The sequence below is a fragment of the Leuresthes tenuis genome, unplaced genomic scaffold, assembly GCF_036924035.1.
Source record: "Leuresthes tenuis unplaced genomic scaffold, fLeuTen1.0.hap1 SCAF_73, whole genome shotgun sequence".
Taxonomy (NCBI): domain Eukaryota; kingdom Metazoa; phylum Chordata; class Actinopteri; order Atheriniformes; family Atherinopsidae; genus Leuresthes; species Leuresthes tenuis.
Window position 1 is genome coordinate 149,058 of NW_027325427.1, and position 17,170 is coordinate 166,227.

Here is a 17,170-nt window from a genome sequence, read left to right on the forward strand (position 1 = left end):
CGAACACAACCTCTCCCGCTTTTGATGATATATGGTCCGGCATTCTTACCTTTTCTAACACATTTTTCAGCAATTATGGTTGGAGATTCACACCTACTCACAGCCGAACAACTCCGCTACCGCATTTGATGGTGTATAGTCGGGCATTCTCACCCTTTCTCATCAGCTTTTTGCAAATTATGATCTGACATTCACACCTACTTCCAGTCGAACAGCTCTGCTCCCACTTTTGATTATGTTTGGTTAGATATTCGAACCTTTTCTTAACTGCTTTTTACAAACTTTGGTCGGACGTTCACAATATCTTGCAGCCGAACACCTCCGCTTCCGCTTTTGATGGTGTATATTCGGGCATACGAACCTTTTCTTACCCGCTTTTTACAAACCAAGGTCGGACTTTCACACCTTCTCTTAGCTGAACAACTCCGCTCCCTCTTTTGATTGTGTACAGTCGGGTAATTTAACCTTTTCTTACCCGCTTTTTACCATCTATGGTCGGACATTCACACCGTCTTACAGCGGAACACCTCCGCTCCCTCTTTTGATGATGTATGGTTAGGCATTCGCACCTTTTCTTACCCATTTTTCAGTAATTATGGGTAGACATTCACACCTTCTTGCAGCTGAACACCTCCTCTCCTGCTTATGATCATGTGCAGTTTGATATTCGAAAATTTTCTTTCATGTTTTCTAGCAATTATTGATGGACATTCAGACCGTCTTGAAGCTGAACACCTCCGCTCCCACTTTTGATGGTGTACAGTCGGCCTTTCGAGCCTTTTCTTCCCCGGTTTTTACAAATTATGGTTGGACATTCAGACCTTCTTGCAGCCGGAAACCTCCACTCCCTCTTTTGATCATACATTGTCGGGCATTCGCACCTTTTCTTACCCGCTTTTTACAAACCATGGTCGGACTTTCACACCTTCTTGTAGCCGAACAACTCCGCTCCCGCTATTGATTGTGTACAGTCGGGTATTTTAACCTTTTCTTACCCGCTTTTTACCAACTATTGTTGGACATTCACACCGTCTTACAGCGGAACACCTCCGCTCCCTCTTTTGATGGTGTATGTTCGGGCACTCGAACCTTTTCTTACCCGCTTTTTACAAACTATGGTCAGACATTCAAACCTTCTTGTAGCCGAACATATCCACTCCTGCTTTTGAAGATGGGTATTCAAACCTACTTGTTGCCCGCTTTTCATTAATTATGGGTGGACATACACACCTTGTCGCAGCCAAACACCTCCGCTCCCTGTTTTGATCATGTATGATTGGACATTCGCACCTTTTCTCACCCGCTTTTTACTATGGTCGGCCATTCACAGCTTCCTCTCCACCATACTTGTATGGTGGGATATTCACACCCACTTGCATCCGAAGACCTCCGCCCCCACTTTTGTTGATATTTAGTCGGTCATTCGCAGCTTACCCGCTTTTGGCAAACTATGGCCTTCTTGCAGCCAAACACCTCTGATCTCGTTTTTGATGATGTAAGGTTGGGCATTCAGACCTTGCTTCACCTGCTTTTCACCAAATATAGTCGAACAGTCACACCTTCTTGCAGCCGAACATTTCTGCTCCACCTTTTAGTGTTCTATGGGGTATTCACACCTTTTTTTTCACCGCATTTTATTGATTATGGTTGGAAATTCTCACCCACTCTTATCCGAAGACCTCTCCTCCTGCTTTTGTTAATATATAGTCGGGCATTCAAACCTTTTCTTACCCGCTTTTTACAAATTATGGTCGAACATTCACACCTACTTGCAGCAGAACACCTCCGCTCCCGCTTTTGATGGTGTATAGTCGGGCTTTCGAGCCTTTTCTTCCCCGGTTTTTACAAATTATGGTTGTACATTCAGACCTTGCAGCCGAAAACCTCCGCTCCCTCATTTGATCATACATTGTCAGGCATTCGCACCTTGTCTTACCCGCTTTTTATAAACTTTAGTCAGACATTCACACCTTGCAGCTGAACCACCTCCGCTCCCTGTTTTGATAATGTATGGTCTGGCAATACTACCTTTTCTTACCGGTTTGTGAGTAATTATGGCTGGACATTCACACCTACCTGCAGCCGAACACCACTTTTCCCGCTTTTGATGATGTATGGTCCGGCATTCTAGTCTTTTCTAACACATTTTTCAGCAATTATGGTTTGACATTCACACCTACTCACAGCCGAACACTTCCGCTCCCGCATTTGATGGTGTATAGTCGGGCATTCTCACCCTCTCTCATCAGCTTTTTGCAAATTATGATCTGACATTCACACCTACTTGCAGTCGAACAGCTCTGCTCCCGCTTTTGATTATGTTGGTTGGATATTGGAAACTTTTCTTCACTGCTTTTTACAAACTTTGGTCGGACGTTCACACCTTCTTGCAGCCGAACACCTCCGCTTCCGCTTTTGATGGTATATATTCGGGCATTCGAACCTTTTCTTGCCCGCTTTTTACAAATCATGGTCGGACTTTCACACCTTCTTGTAGCCGAAAAACTCCGCTCCCGCTATTGATTGTGTACAGTCGGGTATTTTAACCTTTTCTTACCCGCTTTTTACCAACTATTGTTGGACATTCACACCGTCTTTCAGCGGAACACCTCCGCTCCCTCTTTTGATGGTGTATGTTCGGGCATTCGAACCTTTTCTTACCCGCATTTTACGAACTATGGTCGGACATTCAAACCTTCTTTTAGCCGAACACATCCACTCCTGCTTTTGATGATGTATGGTTGAGCATTCGCACCTTTTCTTACCCATTTTTTACAAACTATAGTCGAACATTCACACCTTCTTGCAGCTGAACACCTCCTCTCCCGCTTATGATGATGTGTGGTTTGATATTCGAAAATTTTCTTTCATGTTTTCTAGCAATTCTTGATGGATATTCAGACCTTCTTGCAGCTGAACACCTCCGCTCCCGCTTTTGATGATGTATAGTCGGGCTTTCGAGCCTTTTCTTCCCCGGTTTTTACAAAATTATTGTTGGACATTCAGACCTTCTTGCAGCCGAAAACCTCCGCTCCCTCTTTTGATCATACATTGTCGGGCATTCGCACCTTCTCTTACCCGCTTTTTACAAACTAGGGTCGGACTTTCACACCTTTTAGTAGCCGAACAACTCCGCTCCCGCTATTGATTGTGTACAGTCGGGTATTTTCACCTTTTCTTACCCGCTTTTTACCAACTATGGTCAGACATTCACACCTTCTGACAGTGGAACACCTCCGCTCCCTCTTTTGATGGTGTATGTTCGGGCATTCGAACCTTTTCTTACCCGTTTTTTACAAACTATGGTCGGACATTAAAACCTTCTTGTAGCCGAACACATCCACTCCTGCTTTTGATGATGTATGGTTGGGCATTCGTACCTTTTCTTACCCATTTTGCAGTAATTATGGGTGGACATTCACACCTTTTTGCATTTTAACACCTCCTCTACCGCTTATGATCATGTGCGGTTTGATATTCGAAAATTCTTTTCCATGTTTTCTAGCAATTATTGATGGACATTCAGACCTTCTTGCAGCTGAACACCTCCGCTCCAGCTGTTGATGGTGTATAGTCGGGCTTTCGAGCCTTTTCTTCCCCGATTTTTACAAATTATGGATGGACATTCAGACCTTCTTTCAGCCGAAAACCTCCGCTCCCTCTTTTGATCATACATTGTCGGGCATTCGCACCTTTTCTTACCCGCTTTTTACAATTCATGGTCGGACTTTCACACCTTTTAGTAGCGGAATAACTCTGCTCCCGCTATTGATTGTGTACAATAGGGTATTTTAACCTTTTCTTACCTGCTTTTTGCCAATTATGGTTGGACATTCACACCTTCTTACAGCGGAACACCTCCGCTCCCTCCTTTGATGGTGTATGTTCGGGCATTCGAACCTTTTCTTACCCGCTTTTTACAAACTATGGTAAGACATTCAAACCTTCTTGTAGCCGAACACATCCACTCCTGCTTTTGATGATGGGTATTCAAACCTACTTGTTGCCCGCTTTTCATTAATTATGGGTGGACATACACACCTTGTCGCAGCCAAACACCTCCGCTCCCTGTTAGGATCATGTATGGTTGGGCATTCGTACCTTTTCTTACCCATTTTGCAGTAATTATGGGTCGACATTCAAACCTTCTTGCATTTGAACACCTCCTCTCCCGCTTATGATCATGTGCGGTTTGATATTCGAAAATTCTCTTCCATGTTTTCTAGCAATTATTGATGGACATTCAGACCTTCTTGCAGCTGAACACCTCCGCTCCAGCTGTTGATGGTGTATAGTCGGGCTTTCGAGCCTTTTCTTCCCAGATTTTTACAAAATATGGATGGACATTCAGACCTTGTTTCAGCCGAAAACCTCCGCTCCCTCTTTTGATCATACATTGTCGGGCATTCGCACCTTTTCTTACCCGCTTTTTACAAACCATGGTCGGACTTTCACACCTTTTAGTAGCGGAACAACTCTGCTCCCGCTATTGATTGTGTACAATCGGGTATTTTAACCTTTTCTTACCTGCTTTTTGCCAACTATGGTCGGACATTCACACCTTCTTACAGCGGAACACCTCCGCTCCCTCCTTTGATGGTGTATGTTCGGGCATTCGAACCTTTTCTTACCCGCTTTTTACAAACTATGGTCAGACATTCACACCTTCTTGCAGCCGAACACTCCCGCTCTACCTTTTAGTGTTCTATGGGGTATTCACACCTTTTTTTTCACAGCATTTTATAGATTATGGTTGTAAATTCTCACCCACTCTTATCCGAAGACCTCTCCTCCTGCTTTGGTTAATATATAGTCGGGCATTCGAACCTTTTCTTACCCGCTTTTTACAAATTATGGTCGAACATTCACACCTACTTGCAGCCGAACACCTCCGCTCCCGCTTTTGATGGTGTATAGTCGGGCTTTCGAGCCTTTTCTTCCCCGGTTTTTACAAATTATGGTTGGACATTCAGACCTTGCAGCCGAAAACCTCCGCTCCCTCTTTTGATCATACATTGTCAGGCATTCGCACCTACTTGCAGCCGAATACTTCCGCTCCACCTTTTAGTGATGTATGGTTGGCATTTGCACCTTTTCTTACCCTTTCTTACCCTACTGATTGCTTAAGATTAAGTTGATTTTTCTCAAACTACAACATTTTTTTAATTGTTGAAACTTGATTTGAAGTGGATAAATAAGGAGGACAAATAGTTTTAAGTCAGGCTGATAGAAGGAATTAATTTTATAGCAAAATCTGTATTTCGTCATATGTCGAGAGATGCTTATTGCTGAAGAAGTTCTTTCTCATTCTACAAAGTACAACGTTGTTTATCGTTGAAACTTGATTAGACATGAATAAATATGAAGGACAAAGCAGTCCTAACTTGGTTAGAGTTAAGGAATTCGTTTTATAGGAGAATCCGAATTCGTGCATAACTCGTAAAATAGAGCTTATTTTCGGATTCCTGAAGAATGAGTCTGGTTCTTTCTCATAATACAAAGTTTGTTGTTTATTGTTGAAACTTCATCAGAAGTGAAGAAATAAATAAATGCCTATCAACAAATGTGGGATCTAAACTCTAGTGCTTCCTCTAAAATAATTTCCTTTCTCAATTCAGAAATGTGTGTGTGTAAGTCACAACACCCGTGACACCAAAACGGCTTTCTTTTCTCTACACTCTGCACTGTGAGCACACACACCAAATCAGAAAGGCTTTTTTCTCTCTTTTCTACATTATGGACTGTGGGGACACAAAACCGCTCTCTCTTTTTTTTTTTGATTGTGTGCCAGGGCGTTGTCTCACGTATTAGATTATGCTTACGATACGAATGGGTTTATCAGTCACATCAGAATCCATACATACTGATCCTCCCGTAATAAAATGGTCGGATCTTATCAAACACACTTTGTTTCTTGTGACAATCAAGTCAGCGAAACAGCGTATACACGTCAAGACACTGAATCAAGTTTGCCACAAGAACTCATAAGTTTGGCAGTATTGCTCTGCCGTCAGCAATCATACACCCATTTTATTTTCGTGAGACATGTGCAAGCACCTGTTCATCTACTGTTCTATCACTATGAATTAGTGATCTATTATCAATAAGGATACTTCTACAACTACTATCAGAGTATGTCCGGACTTCTTATGTTGTCAGTTGCTATATATGAATAAGTGGGTAGCTACTGACAAGCATTAAGCATGTCACACAGCCCAAACAAATAACATTTCAGGACACACCACACAGTTAACAACCACAGTGAAGCGTGTCAAAGCCCAAACATGTAACATTCAACAGGACACTTACACAACACATTCAAATCAAACAGTCAGACAACATACAAGAACATATACCCCAGCCGGCATTGCTCCCTGCCTATTTTCGTACAGCACACTATGTGTGCGCACACCTTTATTCACAAACTCTTCAACTTATACTCTTTTACCGAAGCTGCTACAGCTCGATTGGCCGAATACCCTTTGATCCTATTTCGGTGAATTTGACATCTGCCTTACATATAACAGATTAGCGGTTTAGCAGTTTTAATTTAGTTTGAGTGAAGGAATTCATTTTATAGCAAAATCCGAAATCGTGAAGAACTCATGAAAGTAAGCTTATTCTCGGATTCCTGAAACTTTAGATTGGCTCTTTCTTTTACTGCAAAGTACAACGTTGTTTTTTTTGTTTAAATCTTTCCGGACATGGTAAATATTAAGGACAAAGCAGTTTTCACATAGTTTGAGTGAAGGAATTCTGGTTTCTCTTCATAACGTAAAGATAAAATCCCAAGAGTCTGCTGAGAAAAGAGAGTGAATGCGAAGTAGACTTTAACACGGCTATGGGAGCGAGCCGAGTGTGGGCTAACCGGGAGAATTGCTTGAAAGAAACGCGACACCGAATGAGCGATCAGAACAAAGCCTCAATACGGGATTCTCGTGGTGTTTTTGTTGCTGCCTTGTCTTTTGCACAGAGTAAAAGACAAGGCAGCCATCGAATAGGGCCCGATTGTTCCTAGTTGGTCAGCCGAGGAGCAAGGGGGGGGGGAGAAAGCGTCTCAACCAAGCAAAGCTCACCATGGGGAAGGTGGCTATGCCAACTAGCCTGATGCCCTGCTCCCGCAGTGACGGATAATCGTACTCTGGTTTCTCTTCATAACGTACAAGTCTTTCGCCTTTTACTAAAGATTTCCGTGGAGAGCAGCACTAATGAGTTGTTTCTATTTTTGGCAGGCTTTACCTTTGCGGGTGAAGCCCTTTCTGTCTGTGCAAAAGAAATCTTCTTACTGTGCAGAGTGACTTCTCTGAGTAGAGTCGCCTTACTTGTTGCGACTGTGCCGATGTTCGAAGCTGGAGTGCAAAGTTGTTGCTTGAATGGTGCTTGCTGGAGCGTGCGGGAGTGCAAAGTTATACCATTTAAAAGGGCTGAAGAGTGCTCAGTGCAGCGGGTGGGCGACACTCTGGCCACCTTGAAAACCGAGGTTACATCCACTACCAGGGGCAGCCCAAGTTCTGCCGCAAGTGTGGTGAGCATGGGCACCTGGTTGAGGCTTGTACCAAGGTGTTATGTGGGAAGAGCAGAGAAATTGGGCAAACTTTTGGAGAGTGTCCAAATGGCAGGAAATGTAATCTCTGTGGAGAATTAAATCACCTCTTCAGAGATTGCCCTAAATCTTTTGCCAACAAATTAAAGACGGTAAAGCCACAGTCAAGCCAACAAAGAGAAGGACCAAAGGTGGCAGTTGGTGAACAAAGTGAAGAGGTTGACCCAATAAATTCAAACTTCCCGCCAAAAGCTTGGATTGGAAGTGAGGAGCAAAAAGGGGAGGGGCCTGTAGAGGCCTCACCACTCAGTGTTGAAGTCTGTGAGAATTCACAGGCAGAGGGTGGAGCTACGCTAAATGAGGAGGAAGAGCAGACAGGTGAGTCTAGTGAAGATACTCACCTCCCCGAAGGTCAACAGCCGAAGAGGACGGCATCTGAGCCTCTGATTCCCCAGTGGTATCAGAGAAGAGGGGAAGGGTTAGGTCCCTTTCAGACAGTTCTTCAGTGGAAGAACCTAGAGTCTTCCCCTCCGACTCACCAAATGAGGTCTCCTTTTTAACTTCAGCTCTGCAATCAACCCCCAGGGACTCAAAGTTAAATGCAACATTGCGTCAGAGGCCAACACCGAGAGTCCGAAAAGGAAATATAGATCACCCTACTCACTTTTCACCTAAAGAAATGAAGGAAGAGCTAGTTTCCCAAGAAATAACCTGTGTGTAATTTGTTTTGATAACTTAGAAAAACGAAAATGACATACCTACTTTCCTTTATGCTTTTAATGGTTCTCACCTTCTCAACACTAAATGTGAGAAGTGTGAAATCAAAGACAAGAGCCCAGAGTATTTTATCCTTCTTAGACTCCATAAAATCAGATGTGTTTTTAATACAAGAATGTGGACTACCTTTTTTAAAAAAACCATAGACAATGGGAGGAAATGTGGCCCCATTTATCGATATGGAGTGGCTCAAATCAAAATAAAAATGATGGTGTGGCCATTCTAATTAAAAATCCGCATGTTCTGGTGAAAGGTAGCACAGTGGTGAGAGACGGACGGGCACTTTTAGCACACTTGAATTTTATGGGGCAAGACTTTAACCTCTTAAATATTTATGGTTTCAATGGAAAAAATGAAAGGTATGACCTTTTAGAAGATATACAGCTTTACATGCTAGGGCAAGTACCTTTAGTTGTAGGAGGGGATTTTAACTGTATCTTGAGCAGGAAAGATAGAAAAAGAGCAGGGGTAGATTTTAAAGTGGATAAGACTTCGATTTTACTTCAGGGCATATGCAGGGATTTTAAGCTTACTGACTGTTTTAAAACCATGCATCCCAGAGAGGAGGGCTTCACCTGGTTTAGTCATGATGGCACCAGAGCCTCTCGCATTGATTATTTCTTTACTAGAGATTGCCCACCCACTGATGTTAGATTAACCCCTGTTTTCTTTTCAGACCACCTTATGCTCTCCTGCACCCTTTCACCCCCTTCTGGTGTGACGGTAGGAAGTGGTCTGTGGAAAGTCAACTGTTCCCTGTTGGAGGATGAAATCATAGTCAGTCAGTACAGGGAATGTTATAAAGAGTGGCAGACCCTTCAAGACCTCTACGAAACACATGCACAATGGTGGGAAATGGTGAAGCAAGGTAAACGTAAAAAAAGGAAAGAGAATAGATGTATGATGGGACTACATAAACGCTTACAGCGCTACTTTAAACTAAATCAGTGTGGCATAGACTTTAAAGAAGAAATCAAAGATGTCAAAAAGGAAATGTCAGTTTTAGCAGAAATAAAGAGTAAAGGAATTTTTGTAAGAAGCAGGGAGCAGGAAATTGAGGAAGGTGAAAAAGAAAGAAAGTTATAAATAAAAAGGAGTGTATTCAAAATCTAAAAAGAGAAGATGGGTTTTTAACAAAATCCACACAAGAGATGATTGAAACTGTACATACCTTTTTTAGTAACATGTACAAAGAGAAACCAGTGTCACACCTGGTTCGTAACTCACCTGTGTTCCATCTTCCCTTGATTGCCCCGTTAGTTTAAATACCTGGTCTTCTCCGCCTTTCTTTGCTCGTGTGTTAATGTATTTGTTATGCCTGTTTGGTTCACGACCTGGATCCTGACCCTTGATGTTTTGTGGATTATTTTCAGTTCTTGGATTACCTTGGTTTTTTGTTCCGGTTCCGCAGGCCGACTTCCCTGCTCACCAGGCCAGGTTTTTCCTCTGTGTGAGATTTTCTGTTAACTAATAAACTTTTGTTTGAACTAAGAGTTCTTGTCCTCCTGACTCTGTGACCGCACCGGGGCCCGCACTTCATTACGGTGTGACAGAACACACGAGCCAAATGGACCCCGCGGATCCAGAGTCGGTTCACCAGGCGCTGACCGCCCAGGGCTCTTTATTGGGACAGCATGCCCAGGACCTCAAGGACATTATGGAGGCGTTGGGGTCCTTGACTTCTAGCGTCGCCTCCTTCTCTCAGAGACTGGAACTGTGTGCTGCTTATCCGCCACCTGTCGCGGTTCTGCCATCAACGCCCCCTCTTCCCGAGCCCCATCTCCCGACGCCGGAGCGTTATGGCGGGGACGTGGGAGCCTGTGGACATTTCCTCCTCCAGTGCGCTCTGGTGTTTGAGTTGCAGCCTCGGATGTACCGGGAGGACCGCGCCAAGGTGGCGTATATCACCAGCCTCCTCTCCGGACGGGCTGCACAGTGGGCGCTGGCTACGTGGGAAGGCAACCCCCAGCTCTGCTCCTCCTACCGGCGGTTCGTGGCGGAGATGAGAGGGGTCTTCGACCATCCTGTTCGTGGTAAAGAGGCGGGCAACCGACTGCTTTCACTGCGCCAAGGCTCCAGGTCAGTAGCCGACCACGCGATTGAGTTCTCCACACTGGCGACGGAGAGCGGCTGGGATAAGGCTGCGTTGATGGGAATATTTCTTCGCTCCCTGAATGACAATTTGAGGGATGAGCTGGCGGCTCGGGATGAGTCAGAATCCTTGGCCGATTTAATAGACCTTGCGAGGCGGTTGGACAACCGCATGCGAGAGAGACGCCGGGAGCGTGACCGGAGCTGCATCGCTTCCGCCTGTACCCCGTTGTTTGGCCCTGCCTCTGGCCAACAGGTGGAGGTGTCCACTCCAGCAGGTGCTCACACTCCTGTTGTCCTGCCCCCTCCTGAACCCATGCAGCTTGGACGGGCCAGATTGACTCCGACGGAGCGTCAACGGAGACTTCAGGCGAGGCTTTGTTCGAGAGAACTGCCCCAATCTGCCAAAAGCCTAGGCTCACCTGAGGAGGGGGGGACCCAGGTGAGCCAAGATTCAAGTTGTTTGCCTTCCACACGTACTCAGTTGTCTGCCGTTTTGTTTTGTGACTCTAAGGAGGTGGCTATGAATCCGTTTGTGGATTCTGGGGCAGATGAGAATTTTATTTCCGCAGATTTTGTTAAACTACATAATATTCCTGTTGTGTCACTTACAGCACCTCGTAAGGTAAATGCTCTAGACGGTAGGTTGTTGTCGGTAATTACTCACCAGACTGTTCCTTTATCTTTACTTATCTCTGGTAACCACCATGAGCTTATCAGTTTTTTTGTTATGCCTGCTCCTCATACTCCTGTGGTTTTAGGTCTCCCCTGGCTTAGGCTGCACAATCCCAACATTGACTGGACACAGAGCACAATCATTAGCTGGAGTGTAGCATGCCACAATAATTGTCTTAGATCTGCTGTTCCAGCCTTGAGTCCTCCTGCCATAGTTCCTTCCGTCTCTCCTGATCTTTCTGGGGTTCCTCCTTGTTATCATAACTTGGCTGAGGTATTTAGCAAACATCAAGCTCTCTCTCTCCCACCACACCGTCCCTATGACTGCCACATAGACTTACTGCCTGGGTCTCCTCTCCCCTCCAGCCGCCTTTACAACCTCTCCCGTCCCGAGAGAGAGACCATGGAGAGGTACATACAGGAGTCATTGGCAGCAGGTATCATTCGCCCCTCTTCCTCCCCTGTAGGTGCTGGGGGTTTTTTTGTGTCTAAGAAAGACAAGACCTTGCGCCCCTGCATTGACTATCGTGGTCTGAACGCTATCACTGTCAAAAATAAATATCCCCTGCCACTATTGGATTCAGCTTTTCACTCCCTTCATCAAGCCACTGTCTTCTCCAAACTAGATCTTCGGAATGCATACCATCTTGTCCGTATTCGTGAGGAGGATGAGTGGAAAACGGCGTTAAACACACCTCTTGGCCATTTTGAGTACTTGGTCATGCCTTTTGGGTTAACTAATGCACCGGCAGTTTTTCAATCCTTAGTTAATGATGTACTCCGTGACATGCTCAACCGTTTTGTTTTTGTTTATCTGGACGACATTTTAGTTTTTTCTAGCACACTGGAGGAACATAGCAAGCACGTCAGATTAGTTCTCCAAAGATTGCTTGAGAACAGATTATTTGTCAAGGCTGAGAAATGCGAGTTTCATGTCCAGTCAGTCTCTTTTTTGGGCTTTTTCATTGAAAGAGGTCAGATTCGCTCTGATCCAGCCAAGGTAAGGGCGGTGGTTGAGTGGCCAGCACCTGAGAACCGCAAGCAACTTCAGCGTTTCCTTGGTTTTGCTAATTTTTACCGGCGCTTTATTAGGAATTTTAGTAAGGTGGCTGCACCACTCACCCAACTTACCTCCACCTCCAGCCCTTTTACCTGGACCTCTGAAGCTGCCCAGGCATTCTCAAGACTTAAAGAGCTGTTTTCCTCTGCGCCTGTTCTCATCCACCCTGATGCCTCTAAGCAGTTCGTAGTGGAGGTGGATGCCTCTGACAGTGGTGTGGGAGCCGTGCTTTCGCAGGTCTCACAACAGAAGTTGCATCCGTGTGCGTATTTTTCTCGCCGGCTGTCTCCGGCTGAGCGCAACTATGACGTGGGTAACCGGGAGCTTTTAGCAGTCGTTCTGGCATTAGAGGAGTGGAGACACTGGCTGGAGGGAGCAGAAATTCCATTTGTGGTTTGGACGGACCATAAGAACTTGGCCTACCTTCAGCAAGCCAAACGTCTCAATTCTCGACAGGCCAGATGGGCACTTTTTTTAGGCAGATTTAATTTTACACTCTCTTATAGACCTGGTTCCCGTAATTTAAAGCCTGATGCCCTTTCCCGTCAGACAGAGAGACAACCATTGACTGATCCTTCTGAGCCTGTGCTCCCTCCAAGCTGTTTTGTGGGAGCGGTCCATTGGGAGGTTGAGCAGCAGGTTAAGAGGGCCCTTTCCCGTTGTCCCCGTCCAGAGATCGGACCACCTAACTCTTTGTTCGTTCCCGAGAACGTTAGGTCTCAGGTGCTGCAGTGGGGGCACTCCTCCAGATTGGCCTGCCATCCTGGGGCTGCACGCACACTTGAGCTCATTCGACAGCGGTTCTGGTGGCCCACGCTGGTCCGTGACACCAATCAGTTTGTGGCAGCTTGCTCCGTCTTTGCCCGAGGGAAGGCCTCGCACCAACGGCCCGCTGGCTTGCTGAACCCTCTCCCCATTCCCTCAAGGCCGTGGTCTCACATCGCGGTGGATTTTGTCTCTGGTCTGCCTCCTTCTGCAGGTAACTCTGTCATCCTTACTATTGTCGATCGTTTTTCTAAGGCTGTGCATTTTGTACCACTGTCGAAGCTCCCTTCTGCTCTGGAGACTGCTGAGCTCTTGGTTCATCATGTTTTTCGTCTCCATGGTATCCCCATGGACATCGTTTCCGATCGGGGACCCCAGTTTGCTTCCCAGGTTTGGCGAGCGTTCTGTGGCGCATTGGGGGCGAGGGTTAGTCTATCGTCTGGGTACCATCCTCAGTCGAACGGCCAGACAGAACGGGCCAACCAGGACCTGGAGGCCGCTTTAAGATGTGTGTGTGCACGTAACCCATCCTCCTGGAGTGTTCAGCTACCGTGGGTGGAGTACGCTCATAACAGTCTCTCCACATCTGCTACTGGTATGTCGCAATTCATGGTAATGTATGGTTTTCAACCCCCTTTGTTCCCTTCCCAGGAGGATGATGTGTCCGTCCCTTCTGTTCAGGAACACTTGCGACGAGTTCGCAGAGTGTGGCTGGAGGCTCGGGCTGCGTTAGTTAGGTCCGCTGCCCGGAACCGACTGTTGGCGGACCGTTGGCGTTCGCCCGCTCCTAATTATCAGCCTGGGCAGATGGTGTGGTTATCCACCAGGGACCTGCCTTTGCAGGTAGATTCCCGTAAGCTGGCCCCTCGTTTCATTGGTCCTTTTCCAGTGGTCAGAATCATTAATCCCTCGGCTGTGCGCCTTAAGCTCCCAGACTCCCTTAAGGTACACCCCACGTTTCATGTGTCCCTCTTAAAGCCAGTCACCTCTTGTGCACTTGGTCCTCCAGCTGAACCTCCTCCTCCCCCCCTGGTCGTGGATGGCCATCCTGCTTTCTCAGTTGATCGGATTCTGAATGTCAGACGTCGTTGCAGGGGTTTCCAGTATTTGGTTGACTGGGAGGGTTATGGGCCGGAGGAGCGTTCTTGGGTTCCACGTCGGTTTATTCTGGACCATGCCCTCATCACCGACTTCTACAGAACCCACCCTAACAAGCCTGGTGGGCCGCCTAAAGGCGGTCGTCGGAGGGGGGGTACTGTCACACCTGGTTCGTAACTCACCTGTGTTCCATCTTCCCTTGATTGCCCCGTTAGTTTAAATACCTGGTCTTCTCCGCCTTTCTTTGCTCGTGTGTTAATGTATTTGTTATGCCTGTTTGGTTCACGACCTGGATCCTGACCCTTGATGTTTTGTGGATTATTTTCAGTTCTTGGATTACCTTGGTTTTTTGTTCCGGTTCCGCAGGCCGACTTCCCTGCTCACCAGGCCAGGTTTTTCCTCTGTGTGAGATTTTCTGTTAACTAATAAACTTTTGTTTGAACTAAGAGTTCTTGTCCTCCTGACTCTGTGACCGCACCGGGGCCCGCACTTCATTACGGTGTGACAACCAGTGCACTTGGAAACATCGGCAGAAATCTTAAAATTCGTTGACAAAACCGTAAAAGAGAATGCACACTTGACACAGAATTTTACTGCTTTAGAGTTAAAAAAATGCCTAACAGGTTTTAAGAGAAGTCGAGCTCCGGGTTTAGACGGGCTTCCTGCAGAATTCTATCTGACCTATTGGGACCTTTTATCATCAGACATTTTAGATGTTTTTAAAGATTTTGAAAAACTCGACCGACTGCCTGACAGTTTTAGAGGGGGAATAGTGACTCTACTTTATAAAAAAAATGATAAGACTGACCTAAAGAATTGGAGGCCCATCACACTTTCAACTTTTTAGCAAGGTTTTAGCGACACGGATGTCCTCTGTTTTAGAGGAGGTAATTCACCCAGACCAAGCTTGTGCCATCTCAGGGAGACAACTCACCGACAGCCTCGTACTGATTCGAGACATCATTGATTACGCTAGAGACAGAAACACCCGGCTTGTCATCTTAAATTTAGACTTTGAAAAAGCATTTGATCGGGTCTCGCATCAATATCTCTTTCAGGTGTTGCAGCCATCGAAAAGGGCCCGATTGTTCCTACTTGGTGAGCTTTGCTTGGTTGAGACGCTTGCCCCCCCCCCCCCCCCCCCCCCCCCTGCTCCTCGGCTGACCAAGTAGAAACAATCTATTCGATGGCTGCCTTGTCTTTTACTCTGTGCAAAAGACAAGGCAGCCACAAACACCACGGGAACACCGTATTGAGGCTTTGTTCTGACCACTCATTCGGTGTCGCGTTTCTTTTAAGCAATTCTCCCGGTTAGCCCGCACTCGGCTCGCTCCCAGAGCCGTGTTAAAGTCCACTTCGCATTCACTCTCTTTTCTCAGCAGATTAAAAGAAAGTTTCATCTTGGGCTCCCTGAAACTTCCATCCTGCACCGCTGTTTGCTTTTTCACAAGAGCAGAGGAGAGCGCACCGTTCCCAGCGGCACTGCAGTACCGGGTCGAGGCTTGGAGTGAACGGAGCAAGCTTCTTTTTCAACTCCTATTCTTAAAAATCCATTTAATATGTTGTCCTCGTATAGAGGACATATTAAACTGATAAGAACAGATACTACACTTGATCTTAGCCAAAAGGCCGAGAAGCGATAACTGTCCACTGTTTCAGGTCCGAGGGCCCTTGCTGGCACAATGCGCACTTGTAGCAGTGTTCTTTTTATGGCCATAGGTGGCCAGAGTGTCACGTTGCACCTCCGCCCACCCGCTGCACTGAGCACTCTTCAGCCCTTTTAAATGGTATAACTTTGCACTCCCGCATGCTCCAGCAAGCACCATTCAAGCAACAACTTTGCACTCCAGCTTCGAACATCGGCACAGTCGCAACAAGTAAGGCGACTCTACTCAGAGAAGTCACTCTGCAAAGTAGCAAGATTTCTTTTGCACAGACAGAAAGGGCTTCACCCGCAAAGGTAAAGCCTGCCAAAAATAGAAACAACTCATTAGTGCTGCTCTCCACGGGTCTTTAGTAAAAGGCGAAAGACTTGTATGTTATGAAGAGAAACCAGAGTACGATTATCCGTCACTGCGGGTGCAGGGCATCAGGCTAGTTGCCATAGCCACCTTCCCCATGGTGAGCGTTGCTTGGTTGAAACGCTTGCCCCTGTGCAATCGACAAGGCAGCAACAAAAACACCACGGGAACACCGTATTGAGGCTTTGTTCTGACCGCTCATTCGATGTTGCGTTTCTTTCAAGCAATTCTCCCGGTTGGCCCACACTCGGCTCACTCCCAGAGCCGTGTTAAAGTCTACTTCGCATTCACTCTCTTTTCTCAGCAGACTCTTGGGATTTTATCTATAAAATGAATTCCTTCACTCAAACTATGTGAAAACTGCTTTGTCCTTAATATTTACCATGTCTAGAAAGATTTAAACAAAAAAAACAACGTTGTACTTTGCAGTAAAAGAAATAGCAAATCTAAAGTTTCAGGAATCCGAGAATAAGCTTTCTTCACGATTTCGGATTTTGCTATAAAATGAATTCCTTCACTCAAACTAAATTAAAACTGCTAAACCGCTAATCTGTTACATGTAAGGCAGATGTCAAATTCACCGAATTAGGATTATTCGGTATTCGGCCAATCAAGCTGTAGCAGCTTCGGTAAAAGAGTATAAGTTGAAGAGTTTGTGAATAAAGGTGTGCGCACACATAGTGAGCTGTAGGAAAATAGGCAGGGAGCAATGCCGGCTGGGGTATATGTTCTTGTATGTTGTCTGACTGTTTGATTTGAATGTGTTGTGTAAGTGTCCTGTTGAATGTTTGGGCTTTGACACTTCACTGTGGTTGTTAACTGTGTGGTGTGTCCTGAAATGTTATATGTTTGGGCTGTGTGACATGCTTAATGCTTGTCAGTAGCTACCCACTTATTCATATATAGCAACTGACAACATAAGAAGTCTGGACATACTTTGATAGTAGTTGTAGAAGTATCCTTATTGATAATAGATAAACTAATTCATAGTGATAGAACAGTAGATGAACAGGTGCCTGCACGTCTCACGAAAATAAAATGGGTGTATGATTGCTGACGGCAGAGCAATACTGCCAAACTTATGAGTTCTTGTGGCAAACTTGATTCAGTGTCTTGACGTGTATACGCTGTTTCGCTGAC

At 45.8% G+C, this 17,170-nt stretch overlaps 3 non-coding genes across 3 annotated transcripts; 1 reads left to right on the forward strand and 2 right to left on the reverse strand.

The window, feature by feature from the left end:
* The first annotated feature begins 7,136 nt into the window (after positions 1–7,136).
* Positions 7,137–7,250, forward strand: LOC140286109 (U5 spliceosomal RNA). Its single transcript, XR_011910999.1, has one exon. It is a non-coding gene; the product is annotated as a U5 spliceosomal RNA (small nuclear RNA).
* An 8,216-nt stretch (positions 7,251–15,466) lies between these two features.
* On the reverse strand, positions 15,467–15,650 carry LOC140286101 (U2 spliceosomal RNA). The gene has a single exon (XR_011910992.1). It is a non-coding gene; the product is annotated as a U2 spliceosomal RNA (small nuclear RNA).
* Positions 15,651–15,958: 308 nt separating this feature from the next.
* Positions 15,959–16,070, reverse strand: LOC140286129 (U5 spliceosomal RNA). The gene has a single exon (XR_011911017.1). It is a non-coding gene; the product is annotated as a U5 spliceosomal RNA (small nuclear RNA).
* Positions 16,071–17,170: the final 1,100 nt, after the last annotated feature.